This window comes from Pleurodeles waltl, chromosome 7 (genome assembly GCF_031143425.1).
Source record: "Pleurodeles waltl isolate 20211129_DDA chromosome 7, aPleWal1.hap1.20221129, whole genome shotgun sequence".
Classification (NCBI taxonomy): domain Eukaryota; kingdom Metazoa; phylum Chordata; class Amphibia; order Caudata; family Salamandridae; genus Pleurodeles; species Pleurodeles waltl.
Window position 1 is genome coordinate 574,947,287 of NC_090446.1, and position 22,318 is coordinate 574,969,604.

A 22,318-nucleotide genomic window follows, 5' to 3' on the forward strand; every position below is an offset into this window, starting at 1 on the left:
TCCCACACCTCAACATCATCTCATATACCGACGACACCCACCTGATCCTCTCCCTCATCAAGGCCTATCTCCACGAAGGAATGAAGGCCATCGCCGAATGGATGAAGGGCAGCTGCCTCAAACTCAATTCCGACAAGACTGAAGTCCTCATCTTCGGCTCCACCCCCTTTACATGGGATGACTCCTGGTGGCCTGCCACTCTCTAAACCACTCTGACTCCCACCGACCTCGCACGCAACCTAGGATTCATCTTGGACCTCTCACTATCCATGACCCAGCAAGTCAACGCCATCTCCTCCTCCTGCTTCAACACCCTCTGCAATCTCTGAAAGATCTACAACTGGATACCCACCGAAACCAGAAGAACAGTCACTCAAGCCCTCGTAAGCAGCAAGCTGGACTACGGCAATGCTCTCTACGCAGGAACCACAGCCAAACTCCAGAAGAGGCTGCAAAGCATCCAGAACACATCTGCATGCCTCATCCTGGACATCCCCCGCCACTGCACATCACAGGCCACCTGAAAATCCTGCACTGGTTCCCAGTCAACAGGAGAATCCCCTTCAAACTCCTCACCCACGCTCACAAAGCACTGCACAACACCGGACCAGAATACCTCAACAGACGACTCTCCTTCTACACCCGACCCGGCATCCCCGCTCCGCCGACCTCACCCTCGCAAATGTCCCACGCATCTGCAGAACTACATTCTAGCATCTCGCAGCCAAAACTTGGAACACTCTTACCACCAAGCTGCGCCAGACCAAAGACCTCCTTACCTTCAGGAAACTTCTCAAGACCTGGCTGTTTGAGCTGTAGCAGCACCTCCCCCTCCCCTCCTCAGCACCTTGACACCCTCACGGGTGAGTACTGCGCTTTACAAATTCTTGATTGACTGACTGATTGACCATGAAGGCCTCTCTTGGTTGACAGACTGTTAGAATATTGAATTGTTCATATGAACTGATTCACCCTGAAATGTGATTGAAACAAAGGCCCTGTGCTCAACAGTATCAACAGCTACACCTTAAATTAATCAATTAGTGCAGTGGTTCCCAACCTTTTGACTTTTGTGGATCCCCATTTTATCAATACTGGAGCCCGGGGACCCCCACTGAATCATTATTGGAACACGGGGACCCCCGAGGAGTCATTACTGATAGCTGGGACCTAATATTATTAAATGTTTTAAGCAGCCGTGGACCCCCTGAGGAGTCTTCGCGGACCCCCAGGGGTCCCCGGCCCACAGGTTGGGAACCACTGAATTAGTGCGTTCAGGGCATGAAGCTACATCTTGACTTTCAGTCTCTCTGCCTCCTAGTTAGAACAAAGCTCGAAAGAGTTAGCCTGCACTAAACTGGCCACTGCACAGGTTGCCTAAAATTAAAAGGATTAAAAAATAAATGCAGTCAATAGATGGAAGTGATGGAAAAATATTCTGCCAAGGTAGCGTAAAGGGAAGAAATGTTGGGCATAAAATTGACATCTATGCAATTATTTAAAATAATTGAGAGCTTGTGACTAATTTGAGGTATTAGGGAAGGGAATGGGAAAAAAAGGAGGGAAAGAAAGGGCAGATTTAAAGTGAGTAGGCACTGGCCCAGAAAGATACCCAAGGAAGGCATATTGTCTTTGCACAAATAAAAAGGGAGCAATACATAGATTCAACAGTGAATAGGCAACCCTCAGGAGAAAGAAGTTTATGGATAATTGCGGCAAGATTTTGTTTTGCCTAAAGAATTAATCATCCTGCTATTTGAAGGATAACATTTAAGTGACTGGAATAGTCCTTGGGAGGATGTGGAGAGCATAATTTCGACTGCAAAAGAGCAAAGGAGATTAGATATAGATAAAAAATGTATTTGATTATACAAAAATAAATCACAAAAGTCACAGAATACAATAAATACACAAATACTTAAAACATCATGGAGATGCAAGCATGCATGCCAGTTTTACAAACAGTCCAAAAGCAAGACAAGTGCCATAATCAGACATAAATAACAGAGCGCCAGCTCAGCCTGCATCTGGTAAATTGTGCTACCTAGTAACAGGCATTAAAAGATTTTCAGTAAAGAATGAATAATAACTACAAAAAAATAGATTGAGCAAAACAGTCATCACAGGGACACCAATGCTTGCAGTACAATATTGGCGTAAAAGGAAGCACAAAAATTGACAAATAGTGTCAATTCAAAATCTAGCCAAGAGCGTTTGTTCTAATGAATTGTGGAGACAAAATATATGGTTCGATTCCACTGCAGGTTTGCAATACGGCTAAGTGACATAGAGATGGTTTGACTAACTCTGGATGCTGTCCAACCATCTGCCCTCCAAGAAGATATGCTTTTCCCATCATTGTCAGACCGACTGTTATTAAACATAGGTCTGCCCAGATCATGTTTTGTGTTTGTTAAAATAGGCAAGCCAAGGTTACTTCTTATAGTGCTCACTATCTAAGCAATCCAAAATAATCCTCTGGCTAAGTATGGTGTAGGGCTTTAACCAGATGAAAATCAATAAAAGAGGAAGGGCCACTTTAATATGATCATCCAATGGCCTAGACCAGTGATACTTAAAAGTGCGTCCCTCCTGACCTTTATATTAGGCCCCCTAGTCAACAGCAGCATGGGAATGTTGTTAACTCAGCACTAACTTTAAAAATATGTTAAATAAAGGGACAGACCTTATTTAAAGGTTCATTGCAGTTTAAGAGAATAAGCATCACAGGTGTCATGCACCATTTAACTTTAGCAGCACCTTCATTTATAAAGTCATCTTGCAGCATACGTGTAAAAATATGATAATGTCTTTAAAATGCAACAAGTGTGATTCATTTGCATGTACAACCGTTTCACCATAGCACATCGGATTATATCTGTGCAATGAGAAGTATTTTTTTGAAAGTTTTCTAACATGAATTGCTCCCCCACCCTGACAACAGTGCCAAATGTGAACTAAAAGGCAAACCAGTTGTAATGTGCACCCTTTGGGTGACTTGGCTTCTATTATTGACAAGCAACATTATAGCTTATTAAATCAAACACAGGATGCATTTTTGTACAGAGCGCAGCCTGAAGTCATGTATGTCGAGGTCCTTTTGTATGTGATAATGAAGAAAAAGAAGGGAAATAAAAGAATTGCCAAGAATCACACAATTTGATCAAGAAGAAAAGCCGGGATGGATTCCTGTTTTTTTTTGGTTCCACAATGTTCAATTAGATTCATCCACTAGGATGTACCTACTTCACTTCCCCTACACCCAACTATTTGCCCACCTTTCCCCCCCCCCCCACTCACCCACATACACGCACACCACCTGGTGTCACCAGTGCGGCTCTTAGTACACCACCAACCTAACATTTTGGCCCCTGGGAAAATGTTTGTGAGTACCCATGGCCTAAACCAAACTCCTTGTGACAAAAATAATGGGAGGAACTCAGAAGTAATGAGAGAAAAAAAAGTGATAAATCTGTTTTCTTCTAATTGTAAAACAGTGCTTTTAGTGTTTCTCCAAACCTAGGCATCAAATCTAACAATTGGTACACACTGAGCCTTATATATTTGCAAGAGTGGAACAAATGGCTTATTGCCTATATTCATGCATTGATAACTTAGGGAGGTTTGGATTGGAAGAATTTGATATGCCTGGTTGAAACAGGGTAACCACAATTAATGACTGATAAAAACTACCCCTAAGGAAATTGAGGGATACTGCTAAGAACTGTGTTATTGATAGAGATAGATCACATTCTAGAGATTTTCCTGCCATAGGACATAACACAGGGCCTCGACATGTTGGGATTGCGATCAAGATAATTCATAAAACTTGCAAAGGCGTTAACCAAGATTTTAAGGTTGTTAGGGATTTGTGCTAAAATGACAGCATCACCCATAAATAGAAGAAAAGATAATGCTCTCAAGCCTATTATCCCATTCTGCCCATGACATACTGAACTAAGATTGTTAATCTAAAAAAGGGCCTGAGGTCATAAAGCCCTCCCATTGCAACTAGGCCAATGTCTACTTAGATGAAATCCTTGGTTCTTTGTTCTCTAGTTGTTCCTACATAACATCAGGGAATTAAAGTAAATTATATTATACAAATTATTTGAGATTGGGGAAATCACAAGAGGCTTTTCTTTGACGCATACTACGTTGCAAGAATTTGTGAGAATTGTCATTTATCCACTGTAGAACTTTCATAATCTTTGTTCTGTTGGATCTTTGTTGATGCACAGAGTTATATCCCCTTTCAAGAAGACTTCATGCAGACTTGTTTTTACATGGCCCTGCACTGAGAACCAGAAGCATTCCCAGTGTGAGGAGCCAGTGGCCAACCTCAGGAACACCTTACCACTCTCACCCAACTGCTGCAATGCCATTTTGAGCAAGTACCTGCCAAAGTTGCAGAGTGCATGCAGGGCAACAGGATCAACAACATACAGGATGCCAGCCTAGGGAACTTACTCCACTGCACAAAGAGCAACTTAAATATTTTCCACTCCTCTGGACATCCCTTACCAATTTCCTCGTGTTGAGCTTTTACAGCCTCTGTTGTCCACTTTAGAGGAAATAGAGGTCCACTTGTTCTTCGAGATACCAAACTATGTGCTAAATGTGTCGTGAGAATGAAGGAAACCACCATTGAATCGACTTTCCAAACACACATGGCAGTTCCCTAGAAGTTATCTGTTAGGCCCAAAAACAAGTAGGCTTCTCAAAAAGCAACAAGAAAACCAGTACGACTAAGACTCCCAAATGAGTGCATGAAGGTGGTCTAGTATCTCTAACCCTACCAGAAAGTCACAACACCCATTTATTCCCAAAAAGGTTTGATATTGAACACTCAACTAATTACTAACCCATGGCGAGCATAGGAAACGCCACAACACTGATAAGAATTGAAAGCCTTTCACCTCAAACATTCCAGTTAGCCTCAAGCTTCTTTGGATCTTCAATTGGTGAGCCTGAATGGACCTCTCAAAAATCCTCAGCAGAAGACAAGCCTCTAAAGTTACCCTTGCATTCCTAGCAGATATCAAAATATAGTATAATTAGACCAGTCAAGCACTCAAAGGTGCACTGTGTCCCCAAACTAGCTGGTTATGATGATAGTAGTTTTTCGTGAAAGGCTCAAATCACAAAGCCAGCTTCTGAGAGTGCTTGCTATTTTTAACCAGCCTTTGTATAGTGATAGGACTCTCCAAACATTTCCATAGCACTCTGGGGTCATTTATCTTATTGGCTTATTGGCAGGATCCGCCACATATGTTGTGTTGCTCTGCAGGAGGGGTGTGCAACACTGGTCCACAAGGCCTATGTTAGAGTTTGGGTTTAAAACCAGTAATACATATGCATTGACATAATCCAAGTGTGAATTACAAACATCCTATTTATATTAAAAATCAGGAATGGCCTTACGACCCATCATGACGACTCCTGCAATAAAGAATGTAAAACAGACTGGGATTATATTTACACATCAAGTGGTAAGTATTTCTAGTTTTCTCCCGTGGGTATTATGTTAACGTTCAATCTATAGATTAAAGAAATATTCTTGAAACTGACATTTGAGTGTTCTATTCTACATGAAATCAACTTTCACAACACCACCCCTCGGTAAGCCTGAAATGCAGGACCACAGCTGTCACCATATAATCAAGGAAACTGAGGAAATGATGGTAAATTATTGTAAACAGACTCAAGGCCCTGAGCTACTGATTAGAACCGACCCTATTATGTCCGTTTCTAATTAGCACTCCCTGCTAACCAGAGGAAATAAAGAAAATGCCTGCCAGTCGTGGTAATCAAAGGAAGCTAAGAACTGACCCAGCCATTTCTCCCAGATGCGTTAAGGCTTTGATGGATAAAACCTAGCTTCGTACACTGGTCACTCTTGTAGTGCATACCAGTCCACGTCTCCCTGTCACTGCCTTATCGTAGGGGAGCAGGAGCTTTCAATCAGGCTGATAGGTCACAATTTGGAACCATTGTGACCATGCCCAAGAGCACCCGGTCCACTCTGAAGCCTGCAGAACTCTCCAGGACCCCAAGCAGCAACATAACGGTGAAAGTTGCACATCACAACCTAACACTTCAGTCAGTTCTCTTGTTAAATCAGTCCAATAACTCTGAACCGCTGGACAGCACCATACAATGTGGTAGAAGTCAAAGGGGGCATAAAAACAGTGAGGACAGGTGGGATCAGGAAGAAGGCCTGCTCGGTGTAGTCTTGGAGGAATGAGGTAGGCACAGTAAAGATAGTAGGTCTGAACCAGTCCAATAACTCTGAACCGCTGGACAGCACCATACCATATGGTAGAAGTCAAAGGGGGCATAAAAACTGTGAGGACAGGTGGGATCAGGAAGAAGGCCTGCTCGGTGTAGTCTTGGAGGAATGAGGTAGGCACAGTAAAGATAGTAGGTCTGAACCAGGCAAAGCCTGGACGAAATTGTTATAACTCTATGTACCAATATAGCATGTCACCAGTTGTCTTCAAGAGGACCAAGCCATCCCTCCCAGCGGGCCCTAAGGGGCTCCAGTGTACCAGGAAGCATTAAAGACAAGGTAACAGTAAATCTGAGAGATGCCCCCCTCTTCCCAATGGGCCCATGGGGAGTTTAGCCTCAATTCGGGTGGAGAGGCGTAGCACGACATATGGGTATAAAGTGGGTGCCGGAGCTGCAAATAGTTGTAAAATTGTGAAGAGGTGAGTGCAAAGATGTCCTGGCGTTTCCAGAAAGAGCACATGTGCGCACAGCCCACATGTCGCCAAGTTGCACTATGCCAATGAGGTCACATTTTCCAAAGCCCTCGAGCGCTGACACGTCGTGCAGCCAAGTGTCCTGCCACAGGAGGGGTTTGAAGCGTGAGCTCGGCGTCCCATATGGTGTAAAGTAGAGCGGCCCTCCATGAGAGGAGGACAACCTGTTTTACAACAGGGAGAGTCATAGGGACTAAGGATCCATACAATATGGTCATAAGCCACAGAAACCCCAAGGTTGCCAATTCCAATCGGTAAGCAGAATCAGCCCAACCCTGCTAAGCCAATCGTTGAGCACCAAAAGTTGGGAGGCGAGATAGCAGAGCTAAAGATGGGCCATCCCCAAACCTCCATTGTAATGGGCAAGCTGGCAGCTGCTCCGGGCCAGGCGGGGCCTGGAACTATGCCAGAGGAGTGATGACAATACCATATCCAGCTCACGGAACAATTGATGAGGTAAGGTTCATGGAAGATTCTGGAAAACATAGATACCTCTGCAACTTCTTACTCCTAGCAACATAAAACCACATTGGTCAGAATTTATGAGGGTGCACAGGATTGGCTTGAGTCGGGCAGCTGGGATTGTAGCAAAGATTTTGGCCTCACCATCAATAGGGGAGATTGGACGACAATCAGAGCAGGAGGTCGACCAGGGTTGTTTCTTCAGAATTACCACAATGGTGGCAGTATTCATCTCAGTTGAAAAAAAAGGCATCAGTCTTTGCCACTTCGGTGTACAGCATTAGAAGATGAGGTGCTAGGATTTCTCGAAATAGGGAATAGTATTCTGTGGGAAACCAATCAAAACCAGGGGTCTTCCTGAAGGCCATAGCTGAAAGAGACACTCCCACCCCCTCAGCCGATAGTGGCTGGTCAAGCAGCTGAATCTCCAAGCGCAATAGGCAAGGAAGGGGCACTTCGTGAAGTAAGCTAGTGTCAAGTTTGGCTTCCAACTTGGGGGTCGCTGTATGTAGGCAGCTGTAATTGATCAGCAAATGTTTGTTCAATGCCATGAAGGGATCGGTGAGTTTGGCCATGCTCATCTATGATTTCAGGTATTATCCTGTTCGCCAGTGGGCAGGAGGCAAGCCAGTACAGCAGTTTGCCATTCTTGTTTCCACACCCGTAAACCTAGTTTGCGCCATATTTGTTTCACAGTTGCGAGTTACAGGAAGCATATTTCTTCCGGCACTAAACCTAGCTGCGGATGTACATCTCCCTGAGGGTCGGCAGCAAGGTGTGCCTCTACCCCTACAGACAAGTGAGGTGCTGGGAGCACGCTTGTTCTAGTTCCCAGAGTTTTGTATTTGTATTTATAAAGCGCATTCCGGCCATGGCATTGAAGCGCTAAGCAATAGAGGATAAAGTGTCTGAGGGAAAACAAAAAGGAGAAAAACAAACTACTGAGGAAAGAGCCAAATCTTTATTTGCTTCCTAAAGGCCAAACATTTTTGTTCCTTCCTGATAATCAAAGGGAGCAAATTCCAATGTTTGGCAGCAGCTACAAAAAATGCTTTATCCCCCATCTAGCCTTACAAGTTCTAGGGACATGGACCAGATGGGCTCCTGTTGATCTGAGCTGACGCCTCAGTATATACCATTGTAGCCTTGAGGAGAGATATTCAGATCCATGCATATGCAAAGACGTGTGAGTCAAACATAAAGTTTTACAAATAATGCGCTTTATAACAGGTAGCCAATGCAATTGTTTCAAACTTCTGCTGGCCGATGCTGAGCGGGGAAGATCTAATATTAAACGGGCAGCTGTATTTTGAATCAATTTGAGTTTCCCAAGCGAGGTGTTGTCAACATTGAGCATTAGAGCATTGCAGTACTCTAATCTAGAAATTACGAGTGCCAACATCACTGTGATTCTAAGCTCCTTTCGCAAATAAGGAAGAATTTTCTTCAGAATTTTCAGAGTCCAAAGCTAGATTTGGTGATGGAATTAACTTGAGACTTAAAAGATAGGCAGTTGTCGAATAGGACTTCCAAATTTCTGGTGCAAGTAATCAGAGCAGGCAATTTGCCACACACTGATGGGCACCATCGTGAACTCCACAATTCCTTACTAGAGCCAAAAAGCAAAATCTCTCTTTGATCGCCATTCATCTTAAGCCAGTTCAAGTCCATCCAACTGTTAACCTCACTCATACAGTGATAGAAGCGATCTGCAACTTCCTCCCAGTTCTTAGGGACAGGAATGATTAGTTGTGTATTGTCAGCATAAGAAGTGGCCAAAAAGCCAAACGAACGAATACGTCTGGCCAGTGAGGCTAAGTACAGATTAAATAATGTGGGGCTGAGTGAGGAGCCTTGAGGGACACCCACCGCATAGAAGTTGATATGCTGATGCTCTAAAATCTCCACAACTTACTGTAATAGATCTTTCTCCTAAAAAAGATTTCAAAATATTTAGTGCTGTACCTCTAATCCCTGCTTGATAGAGACAGGATGCCATAATATGAGGGGAAATAGTATCAAAAGCAACTGATAAGTCCAATAGAGCTAATATAGCTCCTTGCCCCTCATCTACAAGTCTGCTGATAGTATCTGATGTGATAATGAGGGCGGATTCCGTACTATGGGCTTTCCATAAAGCCACGTTGAGTACAATCTAATACCCATCATGATCTCTTTAATCCTTTCTGGTGATAGTGGCTGGAAATTAGTTAACATGGGGCAGTCCTTGTCTAAAGTGCTATTTAAATAATCGCATGGGTCAGATATCCTCACAGAATGAGTAAAACTCGCTTAAATTTGTAAGACTTTATTTTTTTTAAAAGGTAGCCACCTTATTGCAAAATTCTTGAGAATTCTCCAGCTCTGGGGGCATAGTGGGGACCGTAAGGGAACGTACCACTTTTGAAAAGTTCTCTAGGGGCATTAGATGCCTCCTTAATTTTTTGAGTAAAATAATCAGATTTAGCTTTAATTCTTGCATCTTTATAGGCCCTAAGGACAGCTCTAAGCTTCTCTTTCTCCTCAGAGTTGGGATCTAACTTCCATCTCCGTTCTTGTTGGCGATATTTTCTCTGTAAGCTCTTGAGATCCTTAGTAAATCATGGGGCAACTAACTTTTTCCTTTTTTAAAAAGAAAGGGGTTCTAGGCGGAGCAAGTTGATCAACTGCAATATTGATCCCCTGATTAAAGCTGTTGGTTGACGATAAGGAAAGATTCCTTGCAGCTTCCCACCCTGATACCAATGCCGGTCCGAGTTGTTGACTCTTAATACGGTTCCAGTATCTAACTGGTTTCATGGTAGGACTAACATGCTGAGGGAATTGAACATTAGTCAAACTAAAGATGAGAAGATGGTGGTCAGTCCAATCAAGCGGCTTATTCATCAACAAAATCAAGTCATCATGACGGGGAAGTATCCCGGCCAGCAGCTGACCTGCCATGCCATGCCTGCCAATTAAAATCCGCCATGAAGTTCAGGAACTCTTTGGTGTGAGGGTCTGGACTATCATCAAAGTAAACATTAAAGTCCTCTAATACAATACATTTGGTAGACATAGTTAAAGGCTCAATTATGTTGGCCCTTGAAGTACCCCTTGATAGTTGCCTTACCGGGAGCCCAGCTGCCAAAAGAGCAGACTGAGCAGACATTGGCCTGGAAGTAGGCTCTCTGCTCGCCCTTCCAGCATCTGCTTATACCACTCGTCCTGGAGGTACCAAGCGCTGAGATGCCACATGGGGCATGGGTCGTTAGCAGGGAGTGGAGGAGGAAAGGAGAATGATCAGATATTTTGTGGAAGGATCCGGAACACCTTGTGGCAGTCGGGTGCTGGCATGAATATAAATCTATATGGGTAAGGTGCGCGGATGAAGTGTGGTTGTATTAATGGTAACGGGGATTCCAAACCCTCCACACATCACAAAGACGGAGGCAGAGGTCTAGTCAGGCACAAGGACCGGCCCAACAGGAGGCAGAGTGTGTGCTAGTGGAGTCCATGTCCGGGGCAAGAACTACATTGGAGTTACCCCTAATCATCATCATTCTTTCTGGGAGAACTAACAGTACCTTGGATCGATCAACGAGGGCTGCAGGAGCTACGTAAGCACATATGAGGTTACTGTTTCACCTTTCAACCATGACGGTAAGAGCAAGGAAACAACCCTGGTGGTCACTTGTCTCCTGATCGACAGCTATGGGGAAGGAACATCAGAGCAAGATCACCACTCCTTGGGAGCATTGGGAATAACCATAGTGGTAGACCCTGTCGTATCCCTAGTGCCACAGGAAGGAACAGTAGTTTCCCCAACAGGTGGGTTTCCTCAAGCAAAAAGGAGGCAGTGCATGTATCTCAGGACCTCGGTATGCTTCACACAGTCTGGTAACCCATTAAGGTTCCAGGGCCACTCCCGTAAAGACTCCATGTCTGTGGAGGGATATCTTGCGCCAATCTGAGGCAGGAGGCACTTGATCCTGCAGAAAGGATGGTTCAGAACGTTTGCCCAGTGGGTGCACTGAATGGCAGTGTACCTAGATCGTGGCATGTGAGTTGCAGCATAAGTGTATGTCTGAGTATGGAGCAAAACAAAAGAGCATTATAAAACAAGTGAACACCACTCCCCTCAAAAACAGAACGTTACGTAATCTCAACCATCTAATACCCCCCCATACTTCCACCCCAGAAGCATCTGCCGCCTAAAAACTAGAAACAAATGCACAACCCAATTTGATGACAAGACTGGGGTGGTGTACACCTTCTTAATGCAAGATCAAAGCCAACCATCAGTAAGGAAGATGCTCAGTAAGTAACAAGGGACAGTGCCCGGCTTTTGTCGGGAGTCAGAAAATCTGGTGGATCCTATTGTGAGACTATACGACAGATCGCTGTCTGCCAGTTGCTCAGTTGGGGGAGCGGCAATCACAGTTTGCAGGTCATCCCGAGTTGGCAGGCAGGCCACTCCAGTGCAGGGTGACCACCCGTCCGTAAATTTCACGGACTGTCCGTAATTTCGCCCTGCTGACCGTTGTCCGTGATGAAAGCTTTAACGGACGGTATTTGTCCGTAATTTTAGCCTTTCACCTAAAGGGCAACGGAGGCAGGGCGAAATTACAGGCAGAGGAGTTTCCCCAGCTGAGCTGGAAGGCAGGGGGTCTCCTGTGCTCTGAGGGAGGGAGGGGCAGACAGATAAGAAAAGGCCTTCTTGCCAGGGGGTCTCCTTCCCTAAACACATGCAAATGTGGGCAACTGGTAAATCTGCAAATACAAAGGGGCTTGAAAACCTGCATTGAATTTACTGGAAGGAGCCACTTGAAGTTTTCTGGTGGCAAAGATATTTCTTTCAGAGAGGTATTGTAATGGTTTTCCAAGGTGAGCTGTGGAGTGTGTGGTATTAATGGAGTGTTATAACATTTTTTTAGCACTAGGTAGAAACTGTATATTATTCAAATCTGTATTTGAGAAGCGCTTTTTTTTTTATTTAACCGAAATGTATTTGCGCATTTTGTAGCAGCCTTTATTATGGTGTAATTGTATTTTTTACAGTTCTTTCAGGTACCTCAGTACCTCATTGTACTAACAAACATTGGCAAAGCCAGTAGGTCTCATCTACGAAAGAGTTATTGGCTTTGCAAATGTGTTTTAGCCATTAGCCATGTTATACACCAGCGTAGCTGCTGTTCAGCATGGCTTAAAGCTAGTGGCATAGTGGTGTGGTGTGGAGTAGAGTAGCACAGGAGCAGTGGCGTAGAGCCCAGTGGTGCAAAGTACAGTGCAGTGGGGTACAGTGCAGTTGTTTAGAGTGCGTTAGCGTAGAGTGCAGTGGTTTAGAATGGAGTGGCATGGGACAGAGTAGAGTGGCATAGAGTGCAGTGGAGTAGAGTGGCATACAATAGAGTGGCAGAGAGAGCAGTAGTGTAGAGTGGTGCAGTGGCATAGATTGCAGAGTAGACTCACGTTGCAGGGAGTGCAGTGGTGTAGTGTAGAGTGGTGCAGAGTAGGGCAAAGTGCTGTAGAGTGGAGTGATGCAGAGTAGAGTGGCATAGAGTGCAGTGGCATAGAATGCAGTAGTACATAGTACATTGGTGTATAGTACGGTGGTGGAGAGTGCAACACTGCAGAGTAGAGTGTCAGTGCAGTGATGTTTTGTGGAGTAGAGTGGCACAGAGCAGTGGCGTAGAGTACAGTGGTAAAGAGTAGAGGGCAGTGGCATGCAGTTGTTTAGAGTGCATTGGCGCAGAGTGCAGTGGCATAGAGTGGCATGGGGTAGAGTTACATAGAGTGCAGTGGAGTAGAGTGGCATACAATAGAGTAGCAGAGAGTGCAGTAATGCAGAGTGGTGCAGTGTCATAGGGTGCAGAGTAGACTCATGTGGCATAGAGTGTAGTGGTGTAGAGTGGTGCAGAGTGGAGTATTGTAGAGAGGTGTAGAGTAGAGTATAGTGCCTAGAGTGCAGTGGCATAGAGTAGAGTGGTGTAGAGTGCAGAGTTGCAGAGTAGAGTGTCAGTGCAGTGGTGTAGAGTGGTACAGAGAACAGTGGCATAGAGTACAGTGGTGCAGAGTAAAGGGCAGTGCAGTTGTTTAGAGTACACTGGTGTAGAGTGCAGTTGCATAGAGTGGCATTGGGCAGAGTAGAGTGGCATAGAATGCAGTGGAATAGAGTATATTGGTGCAAAATGCAGTAGTACAGAGCAGAGTGGTGTAGAGTATAGTGGCGGCCAGAGCAGTGTTGCAGAGTGTCAGCTTGCAGTGGTGTAGAGTGAATTGAACTAGAGTGCAGTGGTCAGAGTGGTATAGAGTACAGTGGCGTAGAATAGATTGTTTCAGGTGTAGTAACACGCTGCCATTACAGACAACACATTTTTGATTGAAATGACCATTACATTTGCACAGATATACAGTTTTTCAAATCAAACTATATTGTGCAGAGACTATGATGTGTGGAAATTGCATCACCTAATGCAATGATTTGTTTTAATCATGTAAAGGTATTTGTTTCCAGCACAGTTCAGAATTAACAAAAATGTGCTTGATTTGTACTTCGAATTCTGATATATTCTGAAGTCTATTTAAATGTTGTCATGTATTAGAAAAAACTCTTTCCTAACCCCAGTATCCAGCAAGATTGTTTCATAAATCCTCTCACTTTGAAGTCAGAGAAAGGAAAGTAAACAGTAAGTTCCCACCTAAGACAGAGCCTGACATTTGACTTTGTTCTTTGAATGCACAGCAAATATGATAAGATAAGAACAAGATTTACAGGCCTGTTTACAGAAAGGGAGCACTCAGCAGGATACTGTAAATAAGGTTTTGGCAAGGGAAGGGAAGAATTCAAGCTGCATAGCCTAAAACAAATAAAGCCAGCAAATTGAAAGCAACAAATTGTGAGTTACAAACCACAAGGCCAATGGCAAGCAACGGGCAGAATGCATTCACAAGGAAGCACTATGAATTTACCTAAAGTGACAGCTGTGGGATACTTTGTGGGGAAAGTCCAGTATTTTAGTCCATATCTTGCAGAGGTTTGGTACATGAATCACCCAGGCAGTATGACAAGAAGACCTGGAGTGGTTTCCATGTTGCAGGATAGGTCTGTACACCCATTCCATCAGTTTGCCACCATTTCCTATGGTACAGAGCTTCTGGCACACCTCTTGTAGGGTTAGTGCTAGGTAGCAGACATGAAATAGGGCATTTAATGATTATTTAAGGTGGTTGTAAGTAAGGAGTTGACCGGGGTGAAGATGGTAGACTGCCACAAGGGTTTGGAAATTTAGTAGCTCACTGTTCAGAAACAAAGTCCCCAATTTTAAGACACCTGCAACATGCCACTGATGGAGTTGCTCTGAGCACAGCCATCCTGTGCGAGTGGGAAGGCTTAGCAAAGGTAGTGCAGGAGCATAGGGTTTCTTCGTGTCAGTGAGTTTACAGGTTCAGGCAAGGCAAGAGAAAGCCATGCATGATAACCCCGGATGGTGATCCATAGAATGGTCAGTAGGAAACGATGAGCAGTGCATTAAGCATTCCATAAAAGTCTTTACTGGTAAACCCCATCTCATGCAGGGAGGTGGGCAGAAAGCCAGTGAGCCACCCATTGGACATCTGCAGCTGAATAAAAGCATTCTAAGTCCAGAAGATCTAATCCACCCGCAGTCACAGTTAGCTTTAGAGTGGAAAGAGCTCCAGATGGCGCAGCAGTGACCAAATCAGATGTGTGGCCTGTCTGAAGAAGGAATGAAGGACGAGCAGGGGAAGGTTTGCAAAATAATACTATCATTGTGGTAGCACACCATCTTCGCTAGTGCCACATGGCCTCTACAGAAAGCAGAAGAGAAGACCAAAAAGCAAACTGGGCTTGGAGGGACCGTTCGCTCTGCCGAGACTTTCATCCTGGAAATCAGTGTAAGAATGGTAGATATTAATCATTAGGTGTCAAAAGGTAACTGGTTCCCAGTTCAATCTGAGATCTAATTGTGTATGAAGGTGAAAACAGTGCCATATGTTAAAGAAACACTAATTAAATTTTAAAATTTGTAAATTTTGTTTGTGCAATTTACATCCCAAATATTTTGAAGATTCTATGTGTACTTGACACTTAGGGATAACCCAGATCTCTAGTTTGGCTTTTGCTCAATTTCAAAACCATATAAAGACATGGACTAAGTGGGTAATTGCCTTGCACAACCTTGCAAGGGGTCTGGCCCCTGCTCACCCTTCACAAGCACTAACAGCAAACCATTGCACCAGAAGAGTTTGCCAAGGTGGATGGGTGTTGATTGTTCAACCACTTGACAGTGCCCCTTCTGTTTTGCTCCTGTGTGCAGGCAACTCCCCAGGTACCCAATACCTTCAAATAGTCTTGGTGGACCCATCTTGTCTGATTTTAGGAATTGTCCCACCTTGTTCTTCTCTTCTTTATTTATCCAGTTGTTAGCAACAACCCTTTGAATTACTTGCCGTGCATCTCCCATTTCATCCTACTCTTTTATTATCTTTGATTGGTAGTCTGGGCTCCCATTTCTGAGATAAATGTAGAGTCCCAAACATACACTCTAGTGCAGTGAGACTACAGACTAGTTATGGGTACATCACATCCTGTCATTAGGTGTGAGACTGTCACCCACACCATCTGCCCTGCCTCTTTAAAAAAAATTAGGTTGAAAGTCCATGGGCGGTTGGGGTAAGCCAGATGTTTTTGTTCAATTTGTTTAAACTAGCATTAGGTTAATTACCTTAATGTTTTCCAAACTGTTTGCCAGGGGTTTTGAAATGTTTAGAAACAATCAAAATGTTGCTGTTACTTTCTCTTCAGGAAAGATCGGGTAGATTTGGGTAGGGGTGATGGCCTTGGGTGAAGGGCATTAATTTACTACTGAACAAGGACATAATGTGACACCTGAATGTAGCACACCAGGAGGCAATCACAAAATTAATTAACCACAGTGAATTAATAGTGCTATGTTAAAAAAGAGTAAATAAATGCACTGACAACATAGTGAGGCATGGCCTCTCTTGCGTGTGTCTGTAAAACTGACGTTTGTTCTTGAATTTGTGTCCTGAATTTTGACCCTTTGTCCTGAATTTTTGTCCTGAATTTTGACCCTTTGTCCTGAATTTTTTACAGTCCTGTCCAGAATTTGCCTCAGTGCCAGGTGGTCACCCTACTCCAGTGAGATGCTAAGATGAGTGTACTGTAGATGGGAAAAGGTTTCGGACATAAGTGGACGGAGGAGATCGGTTCCTTTTTGATTTCGGAGCTGTGATCGCTGTCACTGATTCAGAGAGCCCAGACTTTAGAGGTGGGTGGGGCTTGGCCTGCAGAGCAGTCAGTCCACTGTGAGCCATGTCCAGGCTGACTTCTGGCTGTCAAAGAAGTGCGTCTTATTGGTGTATACAACTCTAACTCGTGTTGAGAATAACAGTCCACATAGGAGAGGTTGAGCCCTTGGAGCTTCTGTTTAACTGCTGCGTACGAACAGTGATGCATCTGCACCTCTCTGGTGTAGTCTGGAATAATATGCACCTTGGCATTGCTGCATCTAAGGTCTGGGCAAGAGCGGACCACTCTCGAGATAGCGTCTCGATCTTTGAAGATACACCATGATCCACTGGGCGAGCAGGACGCTCAAGTGTCGGATCTAGTCGAGGGGCGGCAGCCCAACCTGCAACACTCCCAGGCCCAGCCACGCTAGTCCCATGTGGGCAGCTATGATTGGACGAAAAGAGGAGCGTCGCGGCATGTCGGTAAATGGGGCCTCAACATCCTTTTGTGAGTGGGCAGCATGCAGGGCACGCCCAAAGGCAAAGCTAGGATCAGCTACAAAACAACGAGCATCCTGATGTCTTGTGGATAGCAGCGGATGACGGAAGAGTCTGAAGCACTCAGAGTACGACTACCAACTTGATGCTCCAAGCCATGCCCCTTTGTGATCCAATTTAATAAAGAAAATGTTCTCTTCTACTTAATAAATGACATACCTATGGAGTCAGCAAATGAATAACACGTTGTGCTCACTGGGTAGTCATCCATAGAAAAGTATTAGAAATGGCAGCAGCCAGCCAGCTAAAGAAAGACCACATCCAATACCAGTGTAATGTTAGCTTGCCTTCATCAATGCCTAACTGATCCCATGACTCTTAGTAACATCACTGAATCCTGAAACTGTGTATATACAGGGACCCTTTTACATCTTTTAGGGCTGTAGTCCATGTGGTTTTGCGATGAATGGACTTGGAGGTCAGCTTAAGCTGCGCCCTCTTTCCCACAGGAAATGTGAGGCGCGGATAGCCTTTTTGGCACTGCTGGGATGTGAGAAAGCAGAGGTGTCTGGCACCACAAAGAAATTGCTTTTCGTTTCACACGGAATGCAGACACCCCTTCGAAGTCGGCAGACGACGCATCACATGTAGCACGATGGAAGGGGCTGCAGAAGTATATATCAAGCAACACAAAGGGTGGAGGGAGTCTGGCCACTACAGCAGCCAGTAGCGGAAGTCGGTCGATTGGTGTGTGTTAGGGTGCAGTGACTTGAAGTGAGGTGATATCCCTAGTTGATGCTTGTGCTGAGTGGGAAGCAATTAGACAGGTCTTATCAGTGTAACCCGGTCTATCTCAATACTGTCTATCGGGACAGGTGCCCACAAGCCTGCAGCAAGTTGGCTTTTGTCATGGGCGACCTAGACCGGGGACTAGGATGCCAATCTTCTTAGGGGCGCTTAGATTTGTCTCCTTGAAGGTCATGCAAACAGCAGAGTCCCTCTCACTCAGCTTCGGTAAATCGGTGTAGAAGTGCTTTTCTTCAATTTTAACATACTGCCTGCCGTTTTAATACTTCGTCGGTTCCATTTTGTACACCCGCCTCCCGTCCGCCCAACGAACAATTTGGCAAGAAGGTGACGGAGTTAAGCTGTGGGCGATTCCGGAAAGTTTGGTGGGTGTGGGGCGGGGAACCAAAGATGTTTGTGTTTGGAGGCCAGCCCCTACTGTGTTTAGCCAGGGACGGAGCTTTGAACACAAAAGGGGCCAACTGTGTCTCTTGATTCACATGCGAAGGCGCCACATCTCTTTCCGCACAGGGCACATTCCGAGCAAGGTCCGGCTCTGCCAGCAACATCTAACTGCAAATGCAGCAACAGAAACCCGTATATATTTTCAGCCAGTTAACTTAACTCTACAGCACCCCAACACACGCACCCTGTACCAACCCCCCCGAAAAAAATAAAAACTCTTCTCAACGCGGCTTCACCAACGGATCCCAGTGCTGCAGCAATCCGACTACAACAACACCAAAAGTATCACCAATGCACATTATAATACTAATGCAGCAGTAATTTATTAAAAGACTGTGGATCCTCCGAAACCGTCAGTGCACTTAAACCGTGCCCTTTGTCGCATACTGTGTCTAAGAACATTCAGTCACACTGCTCTGCAAATGTATTTCAATTGGGGTTTTCATCACCCGTCCTAAATAAGCACCTTGTCGAAGAGCAGACACATATATTCAGTCTGTATTTCCGCGCATTTGCTTAAGGAGACCACTACCTCTCCGCAACTTACACAACTGTCCGTCCGTGACTTCAGCCTACTGTCCGCCGTGTGTTGATCTTTTCAGTTTTAACGGATGTGATTTCATCATAATGTTAGAACTTCCGGGTCGAATAACAACCAATCCTAAGGCTTGACACGTGCTAGGAGTCTTCCGGGAGTGGGCGGTACTGGTGAGATGTTAGGCAACCTATGATTAGAGTATTGGTGGCGCCTCAGCCAATTCTAAAATGCTCCAAAGAATTCTAAAGTGATGATTGGTTGTGAGCCCATGCGCTCCTTTGAAATAGCTCCCTCGCTAAGTCTGGGGAATCGAGATGTGTACTAGTTTGGGGTGGTCTGAGTTTGGATTTCGGCTGTACTAAGATAATCCTCTAGACCACGATGGGAGACCGAGGTTAGGATCAGAGTGAGCGATGTTTGGTCATTGACACAGTCTATTCGTTATTGACAGTCAGCGGACCCTTTAGGCTTTGCTGCTATCCATGCTCCTGGGGCTCAGGCCGGATCGGTGACTGCCCTACAGTTCTCGGCTACGATGGCATTTTGTTAAGGGACGTACGGCATTTCCAGCACTCAGTAACGTTGGATATTCTGTTAGTTATGTGACACTGGTTTGATTTGCTCTTTGTTTCTAAATTGATTTTTCCCCTGTCACGTCAGGCCATGTGTCAAAAGTTTGTTCCGCGTGGTGCTCATACACAGAGATCCCAGTCTATCAGGTACTCCGGAACTGCTTTACTTTAATTCGGAAGGGATACTACCGAGACTTCTCAGCAGTGTCCAGTGCCTTAAATAGGAGAGTAAAACTATCAGGTACTCTGAGAGAAGAAGTACATGCATTTCTGTATTTCTACGTCATTCACTGCCTAGACGCTTCAGTGTTGCAGATGCTCAGAACGAGCAGTACTGTTAGGTTGCGCAATTATCTCAATAGGTCTCGTAGGTGGCCGGTCATAACGAAGGAGCACGCGCAGCCTGTGTATTTATAGCGCAGGCTGTCATTGGGGCAAACCTCTACCCCAAGGATCTGTGGGTGCTTCTGGCTCTGGGAAGCGACTCACCGTTATGCACCACAAATGCTCTTGATGCGAGGGAGGACCTGGCCAGGCAGTTTGGGCTGGACTGTTCCCATGGGGAACAGGGTCCAGACTGATTTGCATATGGCGGGGTCCAAAGTGAGGTGGCATGGTGAGCAAAAGAATTGATGGATTAAACCCCGATCTGTGCCTGGGGGTGAATGTTTGATTGGTTCTGCATTTCGTCCATCATTTGTGTTTCCTTGCTTTTGTCGCCATAATTGTGCCGGGTATGCCCAGACGTGGGTCCCAGGCTCACTGCCACTGGATTCAAGCTAGCCTGGTTGATGAAGGGTGACACCCAGACACTGGTCCCAGGATGCTTGGCAGTTCGGGCTGGACTCTTCCCATGGGGAACAGGGTCAAGACTGATTTGCATATGGCTGGGGCCAAACTGGGGTGGCATCGTGAGCAAAATAATTGATAGCTTAAACCCAGATCTGTGACTGGGGCTGAATGTTTGATTGGTTCTGCATTCCATCCACCATTTTTGTTTCCTTGCTTTTGTCCTGTGACCATAGACATGCTGAGTTTGTTTTCAGGAAGTCACTTATTCACTTGGTTACCTCACAGTATTTCACCATTCCCAGAAAAGTCAGAATCTCAGCAACGTGTGACATTTTGTAGATCCCCCTCGGGCCCTTGACATCGTCATCACGATGCTTCAGCATTACCACACAGGTTTTTGTGCTATTACTATTGGTTATACCTACAGGATGGGTCCCTCTGTTTTTTCAATAAATGATCTGCGGATCCTCAAATCCCCCCCCCCCCCCAAAAAAAACATTTTTGGTTAAGTTTCTCACCCATGAGGGGTCCCGCACTGACACCTCCATCAGTCCTATGGGTTCCAGGTACTTCTAAGCTGACCCCTTCTAATAGTTTTAAGTTTTATTCCAGCTCCTCCCCTCACCTAGGCAAATACACAAAATGGTGGCCGCAACTTTCCTGTCAGGTTCAGGGCCAGCTAAGAATGGCATTGCTGTTGGCATGTGGATCCGCTGCAGTATATCCACGTCTCTATTTATACATAAATCTTTTTTCTTTAATAACTCCAAAGCTACTGACCAGATTTACACCAAATTAGAAAAAGAGATCCTTCTGGATCAAGATCTAGCTTTCTGGCAAACTTGATTTAATTCCATCCAGTGGTTTGGGCTGTAGTCGTGTCTAAAATCCTTATATGAAACTATGGGTAAAACGGCTTTTGGGACACACACACCCCTTTTTCTTGGCCCCTGCTTGACAAATCATCCCAAAACTTTCCAGACAACAGTTGAAGTAATTGGCAAACTAGTTTTGAAAATTTTGTGAAGATTTGTTAATTGGCACCAAAGTTATACGCAAAACAAAAAACACTTTCCTTTGCCTATGAAAACTAGGTTCTAACTATAACTACCTACTGGCAACCACCAGTAGGTATAATATACCTTCACTGAAAAATCCAAAGGTTACAGGGATGTTATAGTTAGGTTCTGAATTTACTGGTACAAAACCATAGAAATTTAGCAGTTATAGTTAGAGTTCTTTCAAGTAAATATATCTCGCGCCATTGCCATGCACAGTTTTCTTATCAATACTGTTATTGCAAACGTTGCAGTGATATCAAAGATGCCATGCAAGATCTCATCAGTGACATAATATGTGAAGTAAATAGCTGTACATGGCGAAGGCACGAGTTCGAGTTACCTTAGAGCGCAAGTTAGATAGTTACTTGAAAGAACTCTACAACTGCTGAATTTCTGTGGGTTTGTACAGTATAAGCAAATTCAGAACCTAACTATAATGTCCCTGTAACCTTTGATCTTTCAGTAAAGTTTTTTTTATTTATTTTTTTAACGTATAATAATTCTCATTACTATACGTTAATCTATCCGCCGATGTGTAGGGCTGGGGTTGGCCGCAGGGCCTGGCCTGCAGCCAGTCCCTGAAGCCAACCCCTATAACCACCAAAACTCTCATGACCCCTCCCCCCCCAGGCCCATATTAGCCCCGGTGACCCCATCTCCTGGGGCGCAGCGTAAATATTAAATATTTTTTGGGGGGAAGAGGGCGATGGATCCCATCCCCGGGCCTGGCCTAAACATAAAATTGTTTGGGGGGGGAGGGGGGTCCGCTTCCCCCTCCTTAGACCAATCCTGGCCCTGGGGACCCCAACCCCCAGGACTGGCCTAATTATTTATTTATTTTGTGGGGGGGGCACGGCACCCCCGTCCCCAGAGCCAATCTCAGCCCTGTGGATCTCACCCCTGGGGCTCATCCATGTGACAATGGATGCCTCCCAGGGCACCCAGTCTCAATGTTGGGGACCATGGGGGGAGACTGAAAGCCCCCATGGTCCCAACTGGCTTCCCACCTCCTGTGGGAGCCAGCATTGCTGTCACAGAGAGGGGGCCACTAACTTTAACTTGTGTCTTATTAAGACATCTGACACGCAGCAATAAATATATAGAGGTCTACCAAAATACTAC

General features: G+C 45.0%; 1 protein-coding gene across 2 annotated transcripts in view; it reads right to left on the reverse strand.

The window, feature by feature from the left end:
* The window catches only part of CD2BP2 (CD2 cytoplasmic tail binding protein 2), a 56,216-nt gene extending 37,315 nt beyond the window's left edge, over positions 1-18,901 (reverse strand). Inside the window, exon 1 of one of the 2 annotated variants that reach the window (XM_069244370.1) lies at positions 18,781-18,901. The gene's annotated coding sequence lies outside the window, so the exon portion shown is untranslated. Of the gene's footprint in view, positions 1-18,699; positions 18,719-18,780 lie in introns of those variants that run through there. The other variant, XM_069244371.1, reaches the window with a different exon arrangement.
* Positions 18,902-22,318: the final 3,417 nt, after the last annotated feature.